This window comes from Hordeum vulgare, chromosome 5H (genome assembly GCF_904849725.1).
Source record: "Hordeum vulgare subsp. vulgare chromosome 5H, MorexV3_pseudomolecules_assembly, whole genome shotgun sequence".
In the NCBI taxonomy this organism is placed as follows: Eukaryota; Viridiplantae; Streptophyta; class Magnoliopsida; order Poales; family Poaceae; genus Hordeum; species Hordeum vulgare.
The window spans coordinates 248,248,215-248,255,740 of record NC_058522.1 but is presented as its reverse complement, the minus strand read 5'-3'; positions in this window follow the sequence as shown (position 1 = coordinate 248,255,740).

Sequence of the window (7,526 nt, the reverse complement as noted above, 5' to 3'; positions counted from 1 at the left end):
TAATTACATTGTTGCTAAATATATTGTGCCTAGATTCACCTATAAACAAAAGAAAAAAAAATCTTCTATGATTTACAACATTATTTTTGGGATGACCCACATCTGTATAAAGGAGTAAATGGTGCTACTAGACGTTGTATACCTGATCATGAATAGGAACAAATCCTAAGGAAGTGTCATTCCGAGGCATACGGTGGACACCATGCTAGAGAGAGAACTGCACACAAGGTATTACATTCTGGTTTCTATTGGCCTACTCTTTTTAAATATGCGCGTAAGTAAGTCCTTTCATGTGATGAATGTGAAAGAGTTGGTAACATTGGTAAACATCAGTAAATTCCTATGAATTATTCACTTGCTATTGAACCATTTTATGTCTCGGGCTTTGATTTTATGGGACCTTTTCCTTCCTCTAATGGGTGTACTCATATTTTATTTGATGTTGATTACGTTTCTATGTGGGCAGAAGCTATCCCAACTAGTAGTGTTGATCATAAATCCTCTATTAAAATGCTTAAAGACGACATTTTCTCGAGGTTTGGAGTCCCTAGATATTTAATGACTCATGCTGGTTCACATTTTATTCATGGTGCTTTGTGTTAACTCCTATCTAATTATGATTTTAACCATAGAATTGCATCACCCTGTCATCCTTAGTCTAGTGGCCAAGTTGAATTGAGCAACCGAGAAGTCAAATTAATCTTGCAAAAGACTGTCAACAGGTCTAGGAAGAATTGGCCAAAGAAACTTGATGATGATTTATGGGCTTATAGAACTCCTTACAGAAATCCTATGGGGATGTCTTCTTATAAAATAGTTTATGGAAAAGCTTATCATTTACCTATTGAGTTAGAACATAAATCTTATTGTGAAATTCAAGAACTTAATTATGACTTTCAACTTGCTGGTGAAAAGAGGTTATTTGATATTAACTCATTACATGAATGGAGGACACAAGCCTATGAAAATGCCAAGTTATTTAAACAAAAATTTAAAATATGGCATGATAAGAGAGTCCAAAAACAAGAATTCAATGTTGGAGATATAGTGCTTTTGTACAATTCTCATTTCAGATTCTTTGCAGGTAAACTCCCCTCCAAATGGGAAGGCCCAAATGTTGTCGAGGAGGTTTATCGCTCGAGTTCCATAAAGATCAATAACTTCGAAGGCAAAAACCCGAGAGTGGTAAATGGGCAAAGAATTAAGCAATACATCTCACATACGCCCATTAATATTGAAACTAACATTATTCAAGTAATAACACTCGAGGAGCACATAAGAGAGATCTTCCGAACCACTCTAGAAACCTAAAAAGGAGTATGTACATGAAATGGTAAGAAAATGGACACCAAAAATTCCAAAAAAAATACCTTGTGTTGGTTTTTGTATTTTACAAAAACTCAAAAAATAAAATGGAGTCACGGGGACCCACGACGAGGCACAAGCCAACATGGCGCGACCACCCCCCTTACCGTACCCGGATGGCTTATGGGGCCCTCATGTGCCTCTGAGACTCCATTTTCTTCCCAAGAACGTATTTTGATGTGAAAAAAATCATTATATATACTCCCGGCTGTTTTGACCACCACATCGTGAGATTTTCCTTTGTTCTTGTTTTGGGCTGTTTTTCTGGGAGATCTGAAAATATGTCGTCACGAGATTCAGATGGAGAGAGTTATGTTTCCCACTATATTGCGGATCCAAAGATATTTTGGGATATCTATCCTTACCTTTAGTCCACAGAAGAGGAGGAAGACACCTAATTGGAGGAGACAAGGGATGCCAGCTCAGATGAAGATGAAGCTCCACTACCTCAGCCTCGAGATATGCACATGGAGTTCAAGAAGTCAAGTCTCCAAATGGGGTAAACAAAGGTAAGATCCAATTTATCACATCCCGTTTTCTACATGAAAGCAAGGAGGCATTATGCAAAACGATATTGAAGCTTGAGCAAGAAAATGATGACTTGAGGGGGAGAATTTTATCCTCCGATGCAAGCTGGAGAAGAAGAATGCCACTACACCAACACCACCATCACCCAAGAAGGACGCGTGAGTACATGGGTATGTGATCCACCATTAGCTTGCTCCAATCTTGAGGGAGGTTCCCCGGTATCATATCACCATCACTTCCACCATTACCATCTATCTTAGTTCGATCATTAGGTGTTTCCTGATTTAGAGAAATAAAATTTCTGATTTGCTTTGCTTAGAATTTTTGCTTTGAGTTCCATCTATACTTGTAACCGATTGTGAAAGTTATATAATAAAGATTAGTTGAGTTTTTGTTCTTTACTTATATGCACCCATCATCATAGCATGTCAATAAAAATAAATAGAAAGATCATATACTTAAATCATGAGAAGTAATGACTTCACATGGAAAAGGGTATAAGTGATAAGAGTTGTGGATAGTAAACAAACATAGTATTAGTCATTGTTGCAATCTAAGAATGATTATGATAGAGGAGAGAAGACTCACTTATAAATACACTATCTCAGACATCTTTGATGATTGTGAGCCTCCACCAAAAAATATATAATTATCATGTGTTGATGTTGAATATGAAAGACAACGTAATGATTAGGGAAGTTTACATTCACATAGAAGTTATATGGTCATGGATAATTTAACATGTGGTGCTTTCTTTAGATCTTTTTATAGCCCAAAGAAATTCCACACTAAGTACAGGTACTATTTGTGCATCCATAACCGTGGAACCCAGTTTCTCAACATGCGAGTCCACCATACCTACCCATGGATCGAGTAAGATCCTTCAAGTAAGTTTCCACCGGTGCATCAAGCAATAAAAATTGATCCTAAAACATGTATGATCTTTTATTGTAAGGGAAAGTAAGCTTTGTACGATCTTGTGATGGCAAAGAAATAAAAGTGACAGACTGCATAATAAAGCTTGCTATCACAAGGGGCAATATAAAATGACATTCCTTTTCATGAAGAGTTTGAACATCAAAAAATTGAAAAGCGCATGACAACCTCTGATTCCCTCTACTAAGGTCATATCCTTTATCTTGAGGAGTTCAATACTGTGTGTGAGTCAATAAAGTTTATTCGTCTTCCTACATATTAACTCTGTAGTTGCAAGCATCATGTGTTGATGAAAGATCGAGACTTATATATCCATGTGGATGTAGATGATCATGATTTATTATTGTTGACATTACCCTTGAGGTAAATAAAGTTCGGTGGCAAATCATTTAAGCCCATGTCTTCCTACGGGTCCTATCGAAAAATGAGTTCCAAAAATATGTCTTGAGCGCGAGCAATCACAGAAGATTAAATGATAGCTCAGTATGTGAACTTGCCAAAAAGAAAGCACTTACATAGACACCCCTTTGAAATATGATGCATTATGATTGTCCCAATGACTGAGAACATAGTTTGTTGATTGTCAATAAAGTTTATGCTTCATAATACAATAATTATGAATGTATTGTTACTTTTTTATGAGAAGATATATGATAAAATACTTGCTGCTATGTTAACATTCATGATGCTCTCATGTCCGCATTTTTTTATTGACTCCTACCTCTCAAATCATGTGGTCATTATTCTCGAGCTCGGCTTTCGCTTGAGGACAAGCGAGGTCTATGCTTGGGGGAGTTTATACGTCCATTTTGCATCATGAATTATTATTGATATTTGTGTTATCCTTGTCTGTTATTCCCTATTATCATACAATTCTTATGTCCTTTCTCTCTGAATATGCAAGGTACATTAAAAATAGGAAAATATCTGGAAAATGGAATTCTGGACCAGGAAACCGAGAAAAAGGCAGAAAAATCAACAAGCTCCAAATGACCTTAAACTTCACGGAGATTTTTTATGGAATATTGAAGAATTATTGTGCCAATAATATACCAGAGGGGGCCATCTGCTGGCCACAAGACAACAGGGCGCGCCCACCCCCTAGCTGCACCCTGATGGCTTGTGGGGCCCTGCTGGTCCTCTGATGTCCATCTTCTCCTATATGGTGTGTTTTGACCTAGAAAAATCATAAGCAACCTTTCATTACGAAGTGCCATCATCTCGAGGCGGAAACCTTGATAGAGAACCTTTTGCTCTCCGATAGAGATATTCTGCCGGGGAAACTACCCTTTGGGAGGGGGAAATCGAAGCCATGATCGTCACCAACACTTCCTACTTCATGGGAGGAGCAATCTTCATCAAAATCTTCACCAACAACATCCCATGTCCAACCATAGTACATATCTTGTATTCAGTATTTGTCTCAAAACCTCAGATTGGTACTTGTGGGTTACTAGTTGTGTTGATTACATGTTGTAGTTGATGCTTATTGGATTACTTGCTTGAAGATATTATGTTCAGATCCTGAATTATTATTATTACACCTATGATCTTGAACATGTTGATGAGGTGTGAGTAGTAACTATTGTTCCCGAGGACATGGTGGAAGTCTTGTTATAAGTAATCATATAAAGTTGGTATTCGTTTGATATTTTGATGATATGTCTGTTGTTACTTCTCTTAGTGGTGTCAAGTGAACATTGACTACATGACACTTCACCATGTTATGGGCCTAAGGGAAGTCATTGTTGAGTAACAAGTAGATGGGTTGCGAGAGTGACAGAAGTTTAAACCCCAATTTATGCGTTGCTTCATTAGGGGCTGATTTGGATCCACACGTTTAATACTATGGTTAGATTTATCTTAATTCTTCCTTTGCAGTTGCGGATGCATGCATGCGCGAGAGGGTAATCAGAAGTTGGTTGTTTGTTCAAGTAAGAATAACACCTTAGCACAGGTCCACACACATATCGAATTATTAAAGTAGCGAATGCGAATCAACTCAACTTGATGGACATGACTAGACATAAACTCCCATGTGTCCTCGGGAGTGCCTGCTTAATATAAGAGTACTTCCAGGCCAGTCCTTTCCAACAAAAAGGATTATGATACCTTGTTGCATCTTTGCTACTGTTGTTACTTGTCACTTGTTATGAATTATCTTGCTACAGAACTATTTATCACTGTTACTTATAGTACTTCCAAAGAATACCTTGCTAAAATCAGCTTGTCATTTCCTTCTGCTCCTCGTTGGGTTTGACACACTTACTTATTTAGAGGACTATGGTTGATCCCCTATACTTGCGGGTCATCGCATACAACTACTGAAGACACATAATCGGTTCAGATGCCGACCAGTAAAGTAGAAAGTGCACACACATCGGCATTGCATGCTCAGGAGATAAACCCAGTGCAACCACCTGCTAGGCAGTCTGAAAGTCCAGAGCCGCCTGCTAAGCAGTCCAAAAATCTGGAACCGTCTGCTAAGAATTTTGAAAGTTAGGAACCACAACCTCGTTAGTCCAGCGGTTCGCAGCCATCGGATAAGCATACCGATGTGTCGGCACTGCCTGCTCAGCAAACCAATGCATTGTCACAGCCGCATCAACACACAAGGATGTTGGCACCAACTAGTTAGAAGCCCGGCATGGCTTCAACGACTCGTAATTTGTATGCCGCCTCTGCTACTACAACTCAGCAGTCCATCAAAGCAGCGCCATCTGTTCAGCAGTCCACTGTACCTTAATCGGCTGCTCAGTAGCACGACATTCATGCAACCAAACATCAAACAAGAAGTGCTTCAGCTAATAAGAGGAAAGCGGGCATGGTTTCACACATGAATACGGGGCTCCCAAAACCTATGAGGAACGGGAACAGTAGACTCCTACTACAAAGATGTATCACCCTATCATAGCCCTAGATTGTGTTGTTGTTTATATTTTTGGTTGCATTAGAAAACATCCATGCATCATGTTAAAATCCTTTTGAACCCTAGGGATGATCAAAACCTAGCACCAAATAAAATAGAAATAGGTTCAACAAGGATTATTTTCAATAAACGCAAATGACCTCCAAAAATGTTCACCCTTTTCGATAAATTTTGGAAACAACATACCAGAGGTGATAAACTTTTTAACAACTCTTTAGTCATTTTAATTTAATCTTAATGCCCCTGAAATTGATAACTAAATTCCTATAAATATTTTTAGTCTTTTCAAAAATGATGAATCTTTTTGTGGAGCCAGGAAATAATCCAAACAAAACCCTAAAAAAAATTTCAATATTTTTGACTTAAGCCTAAAGCCAAAATATAAAATAAAACAAATGTCAGTAATATATAAAACAAAACAGAATAAGAAACAAAACAGAAAAAAAGAAGAAAGAAAACTTACCTGGCCCAGCACTTGGAGCCCATCTGGCCCAAGTGTCAGTCATCCTCAACCTTCGCGAGGAGGAGAGGCGTGGCATGCGCCGAGGCCTCCACCTCCTACTTCGCGCTGGAGGCGCCTCCTCCATCCCTATCCCGCGTTTGACACGATGTGGATGAGCCCCTGGACCGATTCCCCCTCCCCTAGCGCCATTTCCCTTCTCCTCTCTACCTCCCCTCTCAACCGCCATTAACGAGCTTGGCTCGAGCTCACCGGCGCCCTCTCTAGCCCCTGCTAGCCGTCCCCGAGCACCCCTCCTCTTCGCCACAATGTGCCACCCCATCCAGCCAACGCAATCAAGCCGGAATCCCCTCAAGCATCATCGCCATCGTCATCTTCACCGCTGGCCACCGGACATCCTCGCTGTCGATTCACTTGATTCAAGCTATCCCCGAGCTCGCCGTCTGTCCCATCCGAACCGTTGTGAGCCACCGCGTCGTTTCCCCCCTTCTCCCGAGCTCCTCGTGCCCCCTAGCTAGCTGGCCATGAGCACGAGCTCCGGCCGCCGCTTACCACGTCGGCGGCGTCGCTCCAGTGCCCCTTGCTCCAGCCACCACCCCAAATGGTTCCGACCAAGCTCGAGGACCGCGTAGATGCCCTCCGCCGGCCATTTGGTAGCCGGAGGAGGAAATCCGTCAGCGCCGCCGTGCTCTGTGGCCACCAGCGATGAGCTCCGCCGGTCTGGGTCGCTGACAAGCGGGCCCAGCCGGTGAGGTGTTTAATTAGCGCCTAATATCTATTTAGTTAAGCTATGACTCACTGATAGCGGGCCCTATGGCTCTAAAATAATAATTAAGATTAAGGTAACCTTGTTAATTAAACTATGTTATTAACGTGTGGACCCCACACGTCAAGTTTGACTCTGACCAGGTCAGTTGACCTGCTGACGCAATGCTGACGCAAAGCTGACGCAATAAGTAATTTTCTGTTATGAAATAATTGCAGAAAATGCTGTAAACTTTGAAAAATCATAGAAAATAAAATATTACTCCAAATTAAATAAATAATATATGAAAAATGATCAGAAAAATTCAAGGAATCTGATTATGGCATTTTGATGCATGTTTGAGAAAGTTAACATCACCAAGTAGGCAAAATGATGACTAGGGTAAATCTAATAAATAGTTTGGAGTTGGAATTTGGTATACATTTGAATTCCACTTCAATTAACAAGACCAAACATTGAGCTAGGAAAATCAATACCTCAAAATGCCATCTTCATGCATGTTAAAACAAGTTATACCTGAGTATATCAGGTTGAATCAATTA